At 30.5% G+C, this 20,712-nt stretch overlaps 1 long non-coding RNA gene across 1 annotated transcript in view; it reads right to left on the bottom strand.

Moving 5' to 3' along the window:
• The window catches only part of LOC139425953 (uncharacterized), a 26,874-nt gene extending 6,779 nt beyond the window's left edge, over positions 1–20,095 (bottom strand). Inside the window, exons 1-2 of the long non-coding RNA XR_011637116.1 lie at positions 19,805–20,095; positions 2,878–3,112 (exon numbers count right to left, since the gene is read on the bottom strand). This is a non-coding gene — a long non-coding RNA (uncharacterized lncRNA). The remainder of the gene's footprint in view (positions 1–2,877; positions 3,113–19,804) is intronic.
• Between the last annotated feature and the right edge of the window lie 617 nt (positions 20,096–20,712).

Here is a 20,712-nt window from a genome sequence, read left to right as displayed (position 1 = left end):
GAATTTATTTGACGATTTTTGATTTATATCACGAATTTATTTGTTTTACTAGAATTTATTTGTTTATGCAGGTTTTTCCATTGCAATTCACGTATTTCAATTTTTAATAGACTTAATTATAGCCAAAAATTTAACCTTTTCAAAGAGATATCAGTTTTAGAAATTTTATCTTAAGATTTTATACTATAGCACATTTCTAATAGGTTTAACGAATTGCACGTCATTTATGTGAATTCAAATTTATTTTAATGACTTAGTATTTACTAAAAAGATGTAATTTTTTTTAAAAAAAAAGTTGTTATATGGATTTGAATGATTGTTTTGAATTCTTAGAATTTTGTGCATTTGCAATGTACCTAAGTTAGTTGTGAGCGAAGTGAGCTCGGTTTGCGAAGCAAACCATATAAGATTGCGTAGTAATTTTCGGGGGTTGGCGAGCGTCAACGAGCAGGGGGCGCAGCCCACTAGTACTACTATTGAATATTTTTCCTCCTTGTTTAAAATGCTACCTGCTCCATTTGGAGACTTTTTTCTCAAAAAAGCAACTTCCAATATGAATGGAATATTTCCTCAAGAACAACTGTTTTTAAAAACCTAAATTTTGTTAACTATACATTTTATATTATTAAAAATAAAACAACCTGCATTAAGTAATCAAAAACAGATAATGTTTTATTTCTTCAACTTTACATTACATTTTAATTTTATGTGGTAAAACAATAAGACATAGAAACTTAAAAATATAAAAATTGACAGAAAAATGAGATACAGAGAATACAAGGGAATAAAAACTTAATTCTGAAAAATTATTTTGAGAATTATTAACTTTCAAATTTGTAAGGAAAAATGCCAAATGAATAGATTTGCATTCAGGAAAAATTTGATATTTAAATTTGACTTGAGGAAACTTAAAGAAGTCTTTTTTTTTCTTCAAAATTCAACTTATTTCGAAAATTGGGTCATTTTTATGTGCTTTTTTGCTAACTTTTTTTCTCAGTTTATTTCTTAAGCAATCGCAATCTATGCTTTAAAATAATGTGTTGCAAAATGTTTTTAAATGTAATTTTAATAATTATATATTTTATTAGCAAAATTACCTTTTATAAAAATAATGAGAGATAACCACGGGGCTTATGAGTAGAGTCTCCCTGATTTTAAACATATCTTTATTGGAAAAAAGCTATCTAAGTTGCTTGTATTGTAAATTTTTTAATTGAAAACGTTCTTTAAAAATGATCCTTTTTGATATAAATCGTATAGGGATTCAGATGTGTTGTTGTTCATTTACGTCGCACTAGAGCTGCACAATGTGCTATTGGCGACGGTCTGGGAAACATCCCTGAGGATGATCCTAAGACATGCCATCACAATTTTGATACTCTGCAAAGGGGATGGCACCCCCGCTTCGGTAGCTCGACAACCTGCACGCGAAGTCGAGCACTTTACGATAGAACAGTTTAACGAGGACCAATACCGCACACCCTCGGTCCCTACGCAGACTAATCCTAGTGGTCACCCACCCGCTCACTGACCGCAGCCAGTGATGCTTGACTTCGGTGATCTGCTGGGAACCGTGGCTTAACGATCAGTTCACTGCGGGACTCAGATGGGTAAAATAAACTACTTAAATTGTTTTTAGGATTAAAAAGTACGGATAGATAAGTAATTGACTTGAATAAGATCAAGATAGATTTTACACCATATCCCCAAACTGTCATTTGCCATATTAATTTCTCGGGATTTAACATCTAAAGTCAAGTATAACTGGGTAGTTTTGAAATATTAATTACCTTTGGCAAAACAATATTTGTCAGTTAAATGAGTGAATTTCTAGAATGACGTAATTGATGTATGTCTAGACTCTATCTAAATTAATAATAATGCTGAATGTTTAGAAAAGGACTTATCCAGCAAAAGCCAGCATAACTTTCAACAGTAAACTTTCCATGCATTTAGTTTCAGTTCCACTAGAGTTAGTTCGTTTCTCTAATGAGTAGGTTTCTGTCAGAAAATCAAAGTTCAGCAGAAACCTGCAGATATTTGTAAGACGTATAAATCTCAAAACTATTCCTCCGTCTTATTTGACGAATGAAAAGTTTACTTAAGACCTCAGTTTCTGAAAGTCACGCAGTGAAGAATAAATTTTGACTTGCCTGAATTTAATATATTCGTAAGTATTAAGACAAAAATAATTATCGTATAACAAAATTACTACTTTGTATAAAATATCACACTTATCAAAACTTATAACGTAATAAAACTTTAACCATTTTGTACGAAATTCTAAATTTTCTTGCTACGTAATAAAAACAAGGACAAATCAAAAAAATTTGATTCAAGCATTCAAAACTTTTCCTTCGTCTTAATTGACGAATGAAAAGTTTACAAATGAAACTTAGTTTATAAAAGTCACACAGTAAAATATAAATTTTGATTTGCCTGGATTTTGATATATACGTAAGTATTAAAGCAAAAAAAATTATAATAAAAATAGTATTTTATAAAAATCTATTATCTCGCATCGAAACTTATAACGTAATAAAACTGAAATAATTTTGGATGGAATTTTAAATTTCCTAGCAACATAATAAACCAAGGACATATCGAATGAGTAATTTATTTAAAAGTAATTTATTAAAAAGTAATTTATAAAAAAGTAATTTATTCAAAATTTCAAAACTATTCCCAGTATTCATTTCGATAAGTGCTACTGTTACTGATAATGGGTGCTGTGGTAATAGTCACTTAATTTTCCTATTTTCCTTATACAATTGAAATTGGAGTAAACTAATTTGTGATTTAAAATATAATGCTATTGTACAAACAAAAGTATTCAAAAGGTAAAGTAAAAGTAGACAAAAGTAGTAGTAGTATTACTTTATTTACGTCGCTCCAGATCTGCATACTCAGCAATTGGCGACGGTTCGGGAAACATCCCTGAGAATGATATGAAGACACGATTTTCTGCAGAGGGATGATTCCTCCTCTTTGGTAACCCGATGGTCTGTCCTAGAAGTCAAGTGCTTTACTGTAGGATTGTTCGTTAGCGGGTAGTACAAGGCGATTACCCAACCGCTCGATGACCACAGGGAGAGATGCTTGACTTGAAGATCTACGGAGAAACATGTCTTCCGTATTAGACTAAAAGTACTTTAGAAAGATACTAAAATACATTTCTGAAGTCAAACATTGCACTTATTTGTTCCTGTCATTCTTTGGTTATTATAGAGATGTTCTTCTCGTCAGTTATTTTTGTTTCTTCCAAGACAATGCATACATTTTTTTGCATGCATTTTTAAAGTCTAGAACAAGCCATTCATTTCTGAACTGATGTCTTTTAATTCATTATTTAAATTAGTTTGATTCTTGTTGTTTTTTTAAGCTAATTTATAATTAACAATTTTGTTTGTGAATTTTACTAAAGAAAGGTAGGTACCAATCGAATTTGGATGGCCAATAGTAATAAAAAGAAGTTGCCAAACTATTATTGAAGTTAGTGATGCTAACAAATTATGATAATAGATATACTAAATATGTTACCCAAATGCACATTAACAAAGGTTTTATAGGATGTATAGGTTTCCTATTTTTGGAAATTCATTTTAAAAAAAGCATCGTCACACACAAAGCTGGACTAAAAAACAAAAGCATCCGATAAGCGAGTGAAGTGAGCTTCAATTACGAAGCAATCCGAAAAGAACTGCAAAAGCAATTCCGGGGGTTTGCGAGCACTGCGAGCAGGTGATTAGTCCTTAGTATTTTTCACTACACTGAATTGACTGAAATAAAAAAAGTCGACAGCATAGGAGATAAAAATTTATCAAGATTTTATGTATGAAAAATACAATTTCTGGTCCATACTTAAGTATGCTTGTTTGACATTGTTTCAAGTAAAACATTGTTTCTAATGCAATTATTCACCGTTAATCCAAGGAAATCTCAATTAAATATTTTGAAACTCACAAGGTTTAATGCGTAGAAAGGTGTAAGTCAAAAAATATATTTTTTATACCTAAAGCCCTCATTATTTTGAAATTATAAGTTTTGTCGACTTATGTTAAATCTTATTTAAATCAAAGAATACATGAATAATATCTCACTTGCCTAGAACGAAATATCAGACACTGAAATAGTTAAAAGTCAAAGATTATATTTATATAATTGAAACACTTATAACTTTTAGATTATTTTATTTTATAGACTTAGGATTGGTCTTGCTCTATTCATTATATTCACGCAAATAACTAAGAGACAATACCTTATTTGTCTAGATAGTGAAGTTTAGGATAAAAATTATAAGTAAATCAGAAAAACATTCTTTTTAAAATCAAATAAAAATTAAATTGAATGAAATGCTTGTAATCCGAGTCACAATATTGTTTTATGAGATCTAACACAATGCTGCCAGAGCAAGTCACTAAGACCTTCGTTAATTTTTCCTCTGGGGAGAAGTATTTCTCTTAAGTTAGCCTTTTTTTCCATCCTTCTTTTGAGTAAGGAACTTCAAGTATTACAATAGCAATGTAAAATGCTTTTAGGTCAAAATTTATTGTTTTTTATTATTAATATAAATCTTAGCAACTTCGAAATCATTCGGTCTAATGATTTGGATTCATAATTAAATCCATTGGAAACAGAACATCACTTGTCAAGGAAGCAATTTTAAAATTTAAAATTCAATTTTGAATCAAAATTTTAAAATTCAATAAATTCAAAATAGTGACTTAAGCTCAGCTAGCAGGAAAGCACAAACTTCAGTTGTTCATATCCGACTTTGATTTCCTGCTTTACCTAATTCTCTCTGAGAACTCTTTGATTATCAGTCTGATGATTTTATAATAATTGGTAATTTATTAAACCCCTAAATTCTTTTTCGGTTGTCATTAACTGAACAAGGAAAAAAAATATTATTATGCACTCGATGCTAAAATTCACAATGTCATTCTCGATTCATTGTGCTTCTAGGAATTATATTTTCAAAATATATTTTGCTTATTAAACACCTAAAATGCTTTTTGGCTGTCATTTGCTAAGAAAAAGGGGAAAAAAATACTATTATGCTCTTGGTACTAGAATTCACAATATCTTTCTCTATTCATTATGCTCGGCGAAATTTTATTTTCAAAAACAATATGCTCGCAAAACTCTACTTACATAAACCTACAAACTCATTTTGATAGAAAACACCCAGTTTTATTTCGTAGTAAACTCAATTTTATGAAGATCTGCCATTCGTTGATAAAAATAATAAACTTTTTTTTAAATGAATCTATTTATGAAGTGAAAGTTTAAACTGTTTCATCAAACAATCGAGGAAAAACTAATATTATATAACTTTTTAAACTCTTATTTGTAAATTATTTTATTTGAATTAATTTATCGTTCTTGTCTGCTTGAAAATGTTGAAAAATATTAAGCTGACATGTATGGTATAATTTAAAATAATTTAATAGATTTTCCGAGAATGTTTGTTCATTTATTTATTTGTAAAGATTTTTTAATTTTAAATATTTCAAAAAAAGGAACATCATTTTTACAAATCTCAAAATATTATGATGTTTTTAATATATGACTTTAATAAAACATTTATTTTCCAGTTTGGAAGTATAATAGAAATAAATTTGAAAATGATTAAATTGTACGATTTAATATTTATATTTTATACATTAAAAATTCACGATTATTTTAGAATCCATTATATTGAAATAAATTCATTTTAATGTTCTATTTTTAGACAAGATTAATTTCCATTTTCTTTATCTCTTTATCTTTTTAAATTAGTAGATAGAAATTTGATTTTATCTCATTACTTTAAAGGTTGTAAGGTTATTTATTTTTACCGCACTATATTAAGTTTCTTTTCCAAAACTCATTATGGTATGAGATTATTTTGAAATTATTCATTATTACTGATTTCATTATTTCAATGTTTTTTCGCTACAGGTATAAGTCAGGTTGAAATTTTATTTGATTAAAAAAAATAGATTTCAAAAATCTTAGTAAGATTACAGATCTTGGTTAGATTACGAGGTCGATGATTGAGTAACTCGCTTTTTTTAATCTTGCAACAAACCAGAAGTAAAGTGCTCATCTCTATTAATATATATGAGAAAGTCTGCCAGGGTGAATATTCGATAATAACTCGAAAATGGGAGCATCGATTTGGATTGTGCCTTTTTCTTTTTTCTGCAGTCTGCAAATTTTTAAGTGATGGTTTCTATTCAATCCCAACTTTCCGATGATATGTGGTTTGGGCGAATATATGAAATACGAATATACGAAATTTCATTGAGGAAAACCATTGTTACTGATTAAAACGTGCACTGCTATGGAAAAAGCATTTTTACAAAATATTGAAAACATAGAAGCAGACGAATCCACTAAAAATATCCTTAAAGCTCGTTAAACTCATAGTTTAGGTACAGAAGTAAATAGTGGTAAAAGAAATATGCAAGCTAACATAAATAATCAAGAATTGAAGGATATTATATTTCGTCTTCAGTCTTAATGTTTAACTTAAATATGTTTATTTTTAATCATTAAAATGGCATTTCACTTAAGAGGTTTTTAAACTTATCAAATTCTAATACTAAAGTATTTCAATACTAACAATTAATAAAAATAATTAAGTGTTCAGGTCTTTTTTTTTTGTCACGAATTTTAAATTTTCGCACTTTATATTATTTTCCTTCAAATGAAAATATAATAAACTTAATTTTGAAAAAAAGTATTTATCTGTTACTGGTACTGAAAAGCAGTATTCGCCAACAAGTAGAACAACGTCAGGTTCTGATTTATACAGGTTACTGGCTACTGATAATAGGCAATATCGTGACAAAGGGATAATTAGAGAATACGATACAATTGTAATAAATTTGATTTGAGAATCAAAAATGTTGGTGTCACTATGTAGAAATTAGATGAATTGAGAAAATTATCATGATATATTTTTTTAAATTTTTACTCTTTAGTTCATGTTTGCATGGGAGTTCATGTTATTGCCTAAACGCGATCCTTATAACCGATAAGCAGAAAATGAGAGGTTGGATACCAACAGCGAATAGATGTCCCAAATTTCCATGTTGTGTTGTTGACGTATGCCTCGTATGCCTCTTTAGGCAGAGGGGGGGGGGCGATTTTTCTTGTTTTCCAGTGGCGCCATCTATGGCCAAGAATTCGACTTCTGACACTCCATACGTCACACCCATTAATAGGGCGGATCCGTTCATACATACATTCAGTCATCCACAGATCGTAATTTTGACCTGAATCAGAGATCGATCGATCTCCAATCCAGTACCCCCAGAGGTATTAATTTGTTATGGGAACATGGAGGAATTTCGCGACTCGACATATTTGACGTGCATCAGTCACTTTACTACACGGGGAGTCTTCGGCCGGCGGGGTTCGAACTCTCGGACATGGGCCCAGCGCCCTACCGACCAGGATGTCCCGGCCCTCAAATTTCCATAAATTATCTATTTGAATACACACATTTAAAACATGAATCCTCACTCTCAAAAAAAAAACTCTTACTTTTGACGATCCAACAATTCGATTGGGTAGTATTTCGTTAATTTTGAGAATCATTTCGCCATGAAATCACGTGATTGTGACAATACCCTAACTCTCAAATATATGACGAAAATGTTTCCTCACTTCGGAACCTCATCGGAGTGAATTGCTATACTTAACTAGAATGACGGAAGTAAAAGGAAAACCTAACTGTCAAAAATGAAGCTTCGACATAAACTGCCCTGAATGTATGGCGGTTAAGTGTTTTTCCTTACACTGGGAAGATCCCGGGTTCGAATCCTGCTTCGTCTTTCTGTCATTCTTGTGTTTTTTAGGTGACATTTCTCCAACTGTATGGTACCCACGATAAAATGATTACTTGAAAAGTTGTATACATTAGGTACGACGATTTTTTTGAAAGAAAAACAAAACGACAAAATTCGTTTTCACGAAAAAGTGACGAACTGTTTAGTCACTTTGACGAGATGTTGGCTTGGAGAATATACCAGGAAACGGTTTTGTCCAAAATGAAGAGAGTTTTACGAAATTTGAGAATCTATTTTTTACACTGCTTTAGGTCTTAACTCCTCTGTCTCAAATTAAGTGAAAAAAGATTTTAAAAACAAAAATCTATCCATTAGGCTTAAAAAAGTTTGATAAAACTTATTGGCAAGCTAATACCTATTTTAATTACCAATTTAAAGTGACAAATAAATGTAGAGATTGATGTTAACTTTGTAACGAAAATAATCATTCAGTTGGTCATGATGTCTTTTAATTCTTGAACAATGCCATTAGCTAAATTATTGCTGAAAAAATTGTCGCTTATTTTTTTCTTCTTCAAAATTCATTATTTTCTGTTTTCGAGTTGTGTATACTTTTGACATGCTATTTGAGCCGTGATGGTTCAGGGGATAGAGCGCTCGCCTTCCAATGAGGTGAACCGGGTTAGAATTCAACCGATGGCTGGTCGATCCGAATCCGCTTCCTACTTGCACTGACTGCAGTGCTGAAGTGAAATATCCTCAGTGGTAGACGAATCATGGGTTAGAGCCTCTTTTGCGTCAGGCTAACCGTAGGAGGTTCTCGTGGTCTTTCTCACCATGTAATGTGGTCTTTCTCTCCATGCAAATGTGGGTTAGTAACATTAAAAAGTCTTCCACGAAGTCTTACAATACTTGACCCAGTAGTTCCCTTGTCTTCAGGATTGGATTCAAAATTACATGGTTACGGAGTTGAACATAAGTAGTCGTAAACACTAAAATTGAGTCGGCTGTGTTCAACGACGGTAATAAAATAAAATAACTTAATATTTATGAAAGTCAAAGCTCGTTTCATTTTGGCAGAAATACCTTATCATATGAAATTCATTAGCTCCTATAATTAATAATAGAAAATAAGTGCGCAGTCTGATTTTGACAAAGTTGTTAATTTGGTTTATTGAACTGGGAAATTTTTTTTCTGATAACGTTTTTAAACATTTTAAAATTTTAAAACTTTAAAAGAATACTGATATGAGGTCTAACAATGAAAAATAAAGGCTTCTAACTCATTGTTCATTTATAGAATAAAAATATTTATCTATTAAACGTCAAAAATTTCTGAGAAAACTAGTAATACCCGTTCATAACAAAATTCTTTTAAATTAAATTAATCTTACTTTGGACATCCGTATATAAAATATCTTTTAAATCTCAAGCTTTTGAGTCAAAATCAAAATTTATATCCTTTTTTTTTCAATACCTTGGATTCAAGCCATGGCGATGTATCCAATTTTCTTGGATGGTAAAAAAAAAGCATGAAACATTGTTTTTTAAAAGTAAAAAAAATGTTTTAAAGAAATAAAGAAAAAAAATGCTTCGAATGAAACTCAAAATTAAAAAGTACGAATATAGTAAAGGCAAAAGAAAAAATTCATTTTCTGTTGTTTTCTTTCTGCTCTGAAGTTACAAAAAAAGCGTCTCTTTTACTGAATTACTATTTACCTTTAATCTTTTTTACTGACAACAACAGTTTCTCCGAGAACATGCTTTTATTTTTACTCGAAAACAACCAATTTCTGCCATCTCTTGTTACAGTTGTTCAAATGGCTTGAGAGATATGGCAGTTCTGTCCTACTAAATCTTTTTGATCTCTCCTGTGAGAAAACCGAAATAAAATAAGCGAGCTAAGATATTAATTTAGAGAAAAGAAAACGTGAAAGTGGCTTACTTTTCAAATTTATGACGCTCTGCCACACGAAGAGATTTAAGGGGATAACATTTTTCTGTGCTTTTGTCTCAGTGGAACTGTGTGTTTTGGAGACTAAAAAAATTTTTTATTAAAAAAATATCCTCTGTAAGATTTAGGAGACAAAAATATTAGTGGTTTACTATACACTATCACTCATTAATTTCAATACTATTTCAATACTATTTCAATACAATCTATTTTCTTAAAAAAGTTCTCAACGAAAGCAAGCGAAATACGGTACTTTAATTTAATATTCCCATTGTTTCTGATTTTGAAATTATTTCATTAATTTCCGTATCAAATATAAGAAATAAAAAGAGATATAAAGGTATAGCATTCTTTTGTGCTTTTGTTTCTGTGGAATTGTGTGTTTTCAAAACTAAATAATTTTTTAAAAAAAATATCCTTTAAGAATTAGGAGACAAAAAAATTAGTGGTTTATTATCCATCATGGCTCATTAGTTTCAATACACCCCTATTTTTAAAAAAGTTTTTAACAAAAGCAGGCAAAAATGGGTACTTTAATCTAATATTCCCAAAGTTTTCGATTTTGAAATAATTTTTAATTTCTGTATCAAGCATGGGTAATAAAAAAGAGAAAAAAAATAAAGGTATCCTAAAGCAAATTACTATAGGGTTAAATTTTGATCACTGTAACATACTAAGCAAAATATGAATGATGTTAAGTGAATAATTTGGATCATAGCATCAGAAATATAATTATTGCAAGCTGTGAGAGATGATTGAATGCTATTGGAATAATATTGGACGCAAAATTTTAAATAAGTTTATCCATATTGCCAACACATCTATAAATGCGTGGGAGATGATTTCTTCTATAACAGATTACTTTAATTCTTAGAAAATTAAATACAAAGTTCTGTTGTATATGCTAAATTATGTTTAATGAAATATGATTATTTGCTTGCCAGAATGAAAAATGATATTCATGTGAAATTTTAAAGCTTTAGCTATGAATTTATTGCAAAAACTAATGAACAGAAATGGATTGTTTTTAAGGACTAGTACACAAATAAACGCCTATAATTAAACACCGTGCAAGGAAAATAGTATTGACTACCATATTTCTGGATATAACGAGTGAAACAATTTCCAATAGTTAAAGATACACAAAAGATACAGGTGCGGAATGCTACATGTACTGTACATAGGATGACCTGTAATTAGTTCTCTTCTGCGGGGTTTTGTGTTCCTGTGGGGTTTATTTTAAAATGTAAGTAAATAACAACTTTCTCGAAATTAAATGAAAAAAAATACTAATAATCTAGATTCGCAAATTATGTTTAAAACAGAAAAACTGACGAATTATTATTGAGGTCAATAACAGTAAAAGGGAGATAAAAAGAATCTTAACAATCTTATTCTTCAGTGAAAGAAAATTATTAGGAATGACTTCCCCTTTTCGACATTTAGAATCATTTGTTAAGTTCTTAAGATACCTTTGTTTTATTTTTTGCTAAATATTAGTTTTAAATTCAATGACTTGTATGATTCTTTTTTTATATTGTACCCTTAAAAGTACTTTGACACTACTTTGTGATTTAATATAGGAGATTCCGTTGTAACCGTCAAACGGATATAAAAAAATTTAAAAAAATGCGATTTTGATGAAAATTCTATCTTGGCTACTTTTAGAATGTTACTTAACAATACAAATGTATTTGTAACTAATAAAACATTTTTTAAAAATAATCATCGTTAAATAGACGTTGTTGTAACAAATCGAAATTACCTTGTTTTCAGGTATTTTTATATTAAAGCGAATTACTTGTAAAATAGTTCGTATTTTATTATAAAAGTATAGTACGTATTTTATTAACTGAGAATTTAGAAACATCATTTTCAAAAAGTTTAACTGGTACCACAGTTTAAGTACAAAGAATACTTCTTTTCTCTAACATAATAACGCAATCTATATTAATTATATTTTTTATAGTAAATATTACAATTAATGTAGTGTAATTTATTATAATGGTTTCTTGCTCAATAAACTTGTAGTTTAAGATGGATTTTCTTTTTGAAATCTAAGGACAATCTGGAATATGATCAATATTTTTTATAAAAATCGAAATTAAAAATTAAAAAAAATACGAAAAAGACTTTGGTTTCTTAAATAAATATTTTTCTGCTGTATCCATGGAAGCATTAACGAAGATGAGGTTGATGACCTACCTATAAACAAATAAATTAATAAGATAAAATTAATTTTTATTTTAAAAAATGTCTTTTTACGTTCTAAAAACACATATTACAAATTTTATAAATGAGAAAAATATTTAAACACTTTCCTATTTGGCAATCAAAAAATAACTGGCTGTATTTTTCTACAAAAGGCTTCATTATCTAAAAACGTCTATTTCATTTGAAACTTATGCATTTTATTTTACTAAAAATAGTTTTTCCCTGGTCTCTTTGTTAGATAGCGCAATCGATTAATACCAAGATGAGCATTTATCGGAGCTAGTTAAAGAGGAAAATGAATTAGGGTGATAGTTAAAAGCATTTTCTAACTCATTTATTAACTTAAAAATACCCGAGGTTTAAGTTTATTTTAATAATGATATTAAATGAGAAGAAATTGTCTGATAAATTATTAAAAATATTTTTATAATTTTGGTGCTAAAGCTGGTAAAAGTTTAAATTAATTTGGATTTTAAAAAAGAAGAATTTTTAAGATTGTATTTATTAAGATATTTGTAGAAGTTGAAACAATTAAATAAATTTTAAAATAATTAAAAGACAAACTTTGAAACGTAGCTAAAAAGGGACGCTAGTAGGCATTAAAACTTTCCGATGGCCACGCACCTAATAAGTCGTATTTTGATCTGTATTCATCTTTCCTCTCTCAGCGAAATTTGTTTTTCTACGATTTTAGATGAAGAAACGGGTTCAAATCCTGCTCAGGGCATGGATGTTTCTTCCTCTCTCTCTGTGTTCTATGTCCTTTCCTCTTTGTGTGAATGTGACCCGCCCTATANATTGCGATTTTGTAACCAATAACGCAGTCGCTCGCCAAATGCGGCCACTCTTCCAAACCAGTCACGTGCTACATGTATGACCCCACTTCTTTCCCCAGAAAGAATTAAGAAGCTCTCTCTACCCCTTTATATCACCTCTATGGTTAAACTGTTAGTTGTTCCACCGTATTATTCCTTTTGATAATTCATTAAACAAATGGCGCCAAATTGTTTTTGGTGAAATTGGGAGGACATTTTATTTTCGGAATCCCTGCAGCAGTATTTCAAACATTTTATTTTAAATTTTAAAGTTTGTTGCTTCAAAAGAAAATCAATTGATCCCAAGAAATATTTTTGTACAAATAATGTGAACATTTTTTTTAAAAAAAAGCTAAGTGATTAGCAATTTTTTACTTTATTTTATAACTACAATTTTTTTTTCGCGTTAGAATATTCGATGAAAGTCTTTATTTCTTATAAACCGGGAGCAACATTGAGTTATTATTTTTTTTTTTTACTATGATACGCTATCTAAATGAATACTTTAGTAACTTGGAAAAGATGCAGAAGGGGAAAATATCTTAGAAGTGGAAATGGAAAATTTACATAATCGATATATCTACTTAACATATATGTTTGAGATTGGAGAGAAACGCTAGTTGATAATGATAAAAAAAGTTTTTGAACAGAATTCTGACTTTTCTGAAGATTTTCTAGAGTTGGGGGGGTTTTTTGTAAGCCAAGCACTTGACCAGTTTAGAAAATCTAGTGGAACTTGCAATTTCTTTTCCCTCATGTAGCAAACAAAATTATATTCCCTATACTTTTTGCGTATATGCAAGAAACGTGCTTTTTTCTGAATTATTCACAATCAAGCCTTCTCAAAAGGTTTTATACTTTAAAAAATGAAACTATAATGAAAGGTAACATTTTTTATAACTTTAGTACCGGATTTTATGAACAAAAGGGACAAAACGTATATATATATATATGGATTTGTATAGGTTACGAGGTGTTTATTATTAATAAAAAAGGCTTCGATTTTATTCGTTTTTTTTAAATTGTGATCATTATTAACTGAGTTTTTCAAAAGTACTTAATTTAAATCAAAAGAATTATTGAAAATAAGAGAAACTAAAATATTTAAAATAAATCTTATTTTTAATTCTTCGATTGGTACATGAATTTTTTTTCCAGTTTATTAGATTTATTTTAAATAAAAAGTGTTTGCATAAATTTATTTTTTAAATGAAAATTTCTTTTAAAGGTAGCTTTATTTTAAAAATTATTTAATTAAAAACGTTTTTACGGGATTTAATCTAATTCACTTAGATGATATCGCCCCCCAGGCTACCCAAAAAAGGGATATTTAGCAGTAAAATATATGTTTTTTGATACAAGATAATCAGTTCTTTGTAAATTTATTTTAACAATCTTTTAAATACAGTTAATTCTTAGTAATAAGATTACTTGCATCCGTAATTCAATACTCTTGAAACATTTTGCCCTGTTTCATACAAGTTTTTTCTTAATATGATATTTCATAAGATATTTAGTTTAATTTATAATACCAGTTTTATCAGTTTTAATAGAATTAATAATAAAGATTCCTAAGGCTCAAAAAACAAACAATAACTTGAAAACATTTTGTTGGATCAAACCATTTTATATAATGCGTAGCACCCATTACAATCTGGTTCACGACCCGTTTTAATAAATTAATCATTACTTAAACATTAGTTTCTGGAAAATTATTGCTTTTCTCCCTAATGAATTGAAATAAGGCTTAAATTGAAATTTAGCAAATATGTCTGATTTATATAATCCCTTGGGTTGTTAAGATTAATTTTCCTTCAAATTTTAAATAAATATTTTTTTATTAATTTTCTCGCTGAGTTTCTATGTTTATTCAGTCTTCTTTAAAAATTAAGTAATAATTATTTACAAAAATATTTCTAATACTGTACCAACGTCCATTTTCGGCATCATATATTTCAATTTTGTGTTTCATACATATCGTAATTGTTTTATGACTTCTAATTTTTTATAATCTTTTTATCTATCTATGAAAGTATATACTGAGATCTGTTTAATGAGTTTTACAAGAATTTAATTTATGCTAAATCTAAAAATTATTTTAAGGTATAAAATTATTTATTTCTCTTTATTTATAACAAGATATATTGAGCGCTACAAGTATTCAATATTTCACAAATTTTTTTCTTTTCTACTTTATGTTTCATATACCACCTTTTAATAATGGCAATGTCTGGAGAATGGTTGTATATTGTTTGAAATCTCTCATAAAAAAGGGTCAAATAACAATTTATTGAATCGCTATTTCAATATTTTCAGCTAAATCAGTAAAATAACCATAAAAAAGGAAGATACTCAAATTGTTAGCTGTGAGCTAAAAGTTAACTAATTCGGTCAAACAACCAGAACCCAGCCAAATACGTCCAACTTATGAAGATACTCGACTTAAGGAATACGAAAATCTCATTCTCGCATAGATGTAGCTCTACAGGGCTGCTGAACATAAAATATATTGTATTTCCTACCTTTCACGATAGATGGCCCCACCAGATAAACTATTTAAGTCACAATTCATGATTTCATTTGTCAAAACACAACTCAACATTCATTAAATAATGAAAAGACAAACTTAACCTAGCTCGAATGTCCAGTAAAATTTCACTTTTTAAAATCATTCTAGTTGGAAATGGTTATAAAACTGTATAATTTTGTATTTATGATTTTTCAAAGATACCAGTTGTAAGTGATTTCAAACACGTAAAGTGAAAGAAATGCTCCTAACCGTAAACTTTGCTGTTATGTTTATGGACAGACTACTGTTGGTTAATTTACCGTAATTTTAGAAGGAAAATTCTAACAGTGTATTATTACGGAATCGAACGACTTATTAATACACTGGTGTGCAAAACTTAAGCAAAAGTGCTTTTTTTGTCATAACTCTACAAGAAATCATCCGATTGACATGAAATTTGAATATGATGTACATTATTTTGTACTTAAACGATGGTAAAAGAATAATGGCGCAGAAATGAATATAAAGCTTAAAGTAGGGTATGGAACAAAAAAAGGCTTTATTTGACATATAGTGGCGTTACACATGATTGCCTGAAGAAGCGTAAGTACAACTGGCAGATGTTCCCTAGTATGGGATATGCCCTCCCCTTACTGTAATTGTTGCTTGGCATCGTCTCTCCATGCTAAGCCCAGATTATTCTGGAGTTCTTAGGGTAAACGTCTCTATTCTTCCTTTAACGCATCTTTCAGCTGATGGGTGTTACCAGGAGGATACTGTCGTGTCGCAAGACGTCTCCCTAATGCATCCCACACATGCTCTATGGGATCTAGATCTGGAGAGTAAACTGGCCAATCCATTTGTGTGATATCTTCACTTTCCAGTAGTTCTTGATCGTTAGCAGTACGGTGTGGCCGGGCATTGTCATCCATAAAAATGAAGTCTGGTCCAATGGCCCCTCGGAACAGACGCACATGGGGTAGGATTACCTCATTGCAGTAGCTGTCTCCAGTTACAGAACCTCGATCGAAGATCTGAAGCTCAGTCCGCCCGTTCAACATAATGCCACCCCAGACGAAAACTCCAGGAACCCCGTAACGAACTCTTTCCGCGATGTTATTGGGATGAAATCGAGCTCTAACCTCTATCCAGATCAACTGACGTTGAGAATCGCTTGTAGCACTAAAACGACTCTCATCTGTGAAGAGGACGCGACTCCATTGATGAGGTGTCCAGGTTTCGTGTTCTCTGCACCACTCTAAAGGTGTCGCCGATGGCTAATTTTTAAAGGTATGCAGCGTTCAGGACGTCTAGCAAATAAGCCACCTTTGTGGAGGCGTCTGGCCACTGTAAATCTTGATACTTGTCGTCCTGTGGCTGTGCACAGTTGCTGAGATATGGCGCTCGCTGACTGAAAACGGTTTCTTTTCGCCTGGAGGACAATGCAACGGTCATCTCTTGGCGTTGTTTTCCTTGGACGGCCACCACCAACCTTTCGAACAGCTGTACCAGTAGTTTTAAAGGCATTCCAAGCACGAGAAACAACACTTTTGTTGATCCCGAACTCTTTGGCGACACTGGTCACACTACGCCCCTCCTCAAGCTTCCCAATCATTCTTCCTCGAGTAAAGTCGTGAAAATGATTATTTGACATGTTTCACAAAACAAATCACTTGCAGTTGCAGCGAATGTCTTTAACTACGGAGCTCTTCATCCTTTTATCACAGCTTTGACCTGCGTGCTCCGACCCACAAGGTTTACGTACACTTACATCACCTAAGACGTTTTATTTCTAAAATTTGCAAACAAATAATCTTTCTACTGAATTACGTGCATATTATACAGCAATTTCATGGCTATCCTAAACTTTGTTGGGGAGCTGTGGCCGAAAAACCACTTGTTGCTTAAGTTTTGCACACCCGTGTAATATAACATAATTTAGATTAAGGGGAACCACTGAACAGTGATTTCAGAGCAACGGCCACCCGTTGCTTGCATGAATTTTTCTTGAAATTGTTTTTAAGGCAATCTTTTTTTTCACTTTTTCAAACTCTAGCATGCAATCATTTCATTTGATCATTACTAAACACGTGTTTTTCAGTGATTGAACAATAATAATTTTTAAGCATTTACACAGAAGTCAATCATAGATACAATTTCACAGTTCAGGTTTCCTTACTACAGATATACTGTATCGTTATAATGAGTGGTCGGGATAATTACAGGAGTATTGTTTCAGCACTTACAAAGGGTGGCAGAAACAGATACGTGATTACTCGCTCATGCTCGAAGGAAGTAACTTGTGCACGCGTTAATCAAAATTTGTTGACAGATTAAATTTTCTTCTTCTCTAAGTCCAAGACATTGGCAGAGATGTAGAAAGGAGAATTTTAGTACATAAAAAATCAAAGTATGAGAGATAACTACCAGAAAATTCCATGAGGCATAAAATCAAAGTTATTGGGAATAGTACATAACTGCGGCACTACATAACTGTGGGAAAAAAAAAAAACAAATTAATACAGTAAAATTAAAAACTGATAGTTTTTGTATCACTGTTTTAGTGGATTAATTTCTTTGAACAATCAATTTGCCGATTACTCCCAATAACGATACCTTTCTGACATTAGTAATAAAGGCTCTGTTTATAAAGGACCGTTGTTCGGAGATTTTATTGACTTTTCTATATACTAAAAACTAATTTCATACTTAACTTGATTTACTTCAATTATTTATTTAATAAAATTTTATCAATGCTGTTGTCATTATTATTTTTATTTATTATTTCACTTGAAAGCATAGCCTTAGGCCTTCGCAAGGGATTGGAACTTATATATTTTATTATTTCATGTTATCTGTTCCCTTGACATGCTGTTTGACACAATTGCAGTAAAACAATCGGTGCTTTTCACCCAATACATATTTTATCTAAGAAGTTTATGTTATTCAGAAAATATTAGAATGTCCAGAAATATTGTGATACCTTGCTTTGTAAGAGGAAACCAATTTTTCTGAACAGCATAAATTTAAGACACCAATGAATTAGCATGCAAGTTAAAAATTTCATTTCCACATAGCTTCGCTTGCATTTGTAGAATTCGTGTTCTTTGAATTTTTTCCCACTCTTTTTCACGATCTTTTGAGTCTATTAAAAGGTCCAACCTTCTCTAATTTTGCATCAGGTCGAATGTGCAATCATGTCGCATGATTATGCGGCATGTAAAAGATCCCTGGAGTGCCTTATTGGCTCTTGGCATTTCCGGGAAAATTAAATTCCTTGTTCACTTTAGCATCTAAATAAAAGTCTTTGTGCTGACATCTAGTGTGGCAGAAACTAGACGTCCAAATTAACATGGCCAACGGTATCTCACCCATTGTGGTGGTCCTGAAAGAGTGAATACCACTTCTAGAGAACGATCTAGGTTTGTTCATCGGGAAGACTGATTGTGCAGCTCATAGGAAATAAAAAAAAAGTTAAGATTGTTTGTTCTGATATGTCAGATGAATTATGTAAAACCTCAATGATCGTTCCTTGTATTGGGATTTTCGGAGATATCGTGCACATTTTTAATTATTTAAAAAAAACACACCATTACGTCAACATGTTAGCACCAATATTTTTATTATCACGGTTTTGATCAGGAGGAATGATAGATAGTTCAAAATAATATTATTCCTCGGATTTTTCATGAGGTAGTGTATTGAAACATCCATCAGCTACCTCAATTTTTTTTAAAGAAATTTTTCCTTGATCTTCTAGAAAATTAATTGTTTTTAACAAAACGATGCAAATGACTTCATTTATTATTCAAAAGAATAATTTAAGTAAATTGCAATTTTGTTATTCAAATAGTAATTGCTGTGCATAATAGTGAATTAATATTTTTGATTGAAACAAAGATATCTGCATTTAGAATTTTTAAAAGGAAATCGATAAGATCAAGTTTAGATAAATTTTAATAAGCGATCTGATACGCATATTATATGTTCGGTTCTATGTTCATGTTCAGAATTAATTTGGTTGTATGTTCAGAATTTTGTTCAATGCTTTATTACTATTTTTCATACAATAAAATTACTCTATTCCAAAGCTAATCTTAAATAAAGGTACGTTTTCTCCCCAAAAATTTCAAACATAAATTAAATTTGCACACTTTCTAAAACTAAAATAAATAACCATGAATATTGGTTAGGTGGTTAGTAAACTATAGGTGGTTAGTAAACTATAAAATTAAAACAGTTTTCTTATGAAAATAGAAGACAAAATAAACATTTATTCTGTTTTCAAAATGTATAGAAAATGATTTAGAATATGCAACACGCTGCTTTGCTTAATTTTGCTGGGAATTTTGCCAAATGTATGTCTACAGGGCGTAATTTTTCCATAGTGAACAAATAAAGAAAATAATATTTTTGTTTAAATGAATACATCAAGTAAACTTTGGCTTGAACTCTTAGAAATAAAAATTTATTTAAAAATCTTACATATTCTTCCAAATTTTGCTTTAAATGTCTCTAAAATGGTACATACCTGATAGATTTAGCAATGACGCACATTCAACAAAATTAATTGTCGAAACACATGACTTCATGACGCTAATTTCTTTGTGATACTATCACATTGATCTTGGCAGACAGCCAGAACTGTTTTAGTTCAAAAAAAATTAAGAGAAAACTTTTGTAACGGTAGATACATTTAATGCTAATTGTGTTCTTTGTACAAGATTCTGGCCTTGAATGGGTTAAAGATTTTTATCATATTCCCTTCTTGTTAGTGATCACGAAAAATGGCGGTGGTTTTTTGGCTAAAAATATCGTTTAAACTTCACCTTAAGTTTTTACTGCTGGAATCAAGCTTCAATGAAAGAAAAGGTGTTGCGATTGAAATTTCTAAATTTTGTCTCTGTAACTGTAACCATGAAAGCGGAGGAATCGTTCATGGCATCATTCTTTACCGCATATAATATAATGCCAATATACAATATTAATCTCACTCAAACGGTAAGCTCTTCAGAGAGTCATATGTCGGCAAAATTATTTTATAATCACCCTATGTACTATAAACAGGGTGTTTAAATCCAAGCAATAATAAATTAGATTGATTCACACCATTCATGAATTATTTTCGTATACAAAAATGCCACTTTTGGCGTATTTTGTTTCTTGACAGCAAATTTTTTACATTAGATTACGAATTTTAATGAATTAGCTGTCTTGCACGTTGCTATGCATCAACAGCTTAAATTGTACTGCAAAAACTGTGGTGTAATATCCCCAGAATAGGATGTTGAACAACGCAAACAATTGTATAATGGAACACTTGATTTTAAACACTCACAAGTTACGCACAGTGTTACTTTACACAAGGTAGGGTAAAGTAACAGCCACCTTCAGTTCTTGGTGCAACGAGAAGCCTAGATTCAATTGTTATGCTTTGCG

Source organism: Parasteatoda tepidariorum, chromosome 7 (genome assembly GCF_043381705.1).
Source record: "Parasteatoda tepidariorum isolate YZ-2023 chromosome 7, CAS_Ptep_4.0, whole genome shotgun sequence".
NCBI classification, from domain to species: Eukaryota; Metazoa; Arthropoda; class Arachnida; order Araneae; family Theridiidae; genus Parasteatoda; species Parasteatoda tepidariorum.
The sequence above is the reverse complement of the archived record's forward strand: the minus strand, read 5'-3'. Positions and strand labels throughout refer to the sequence as shown.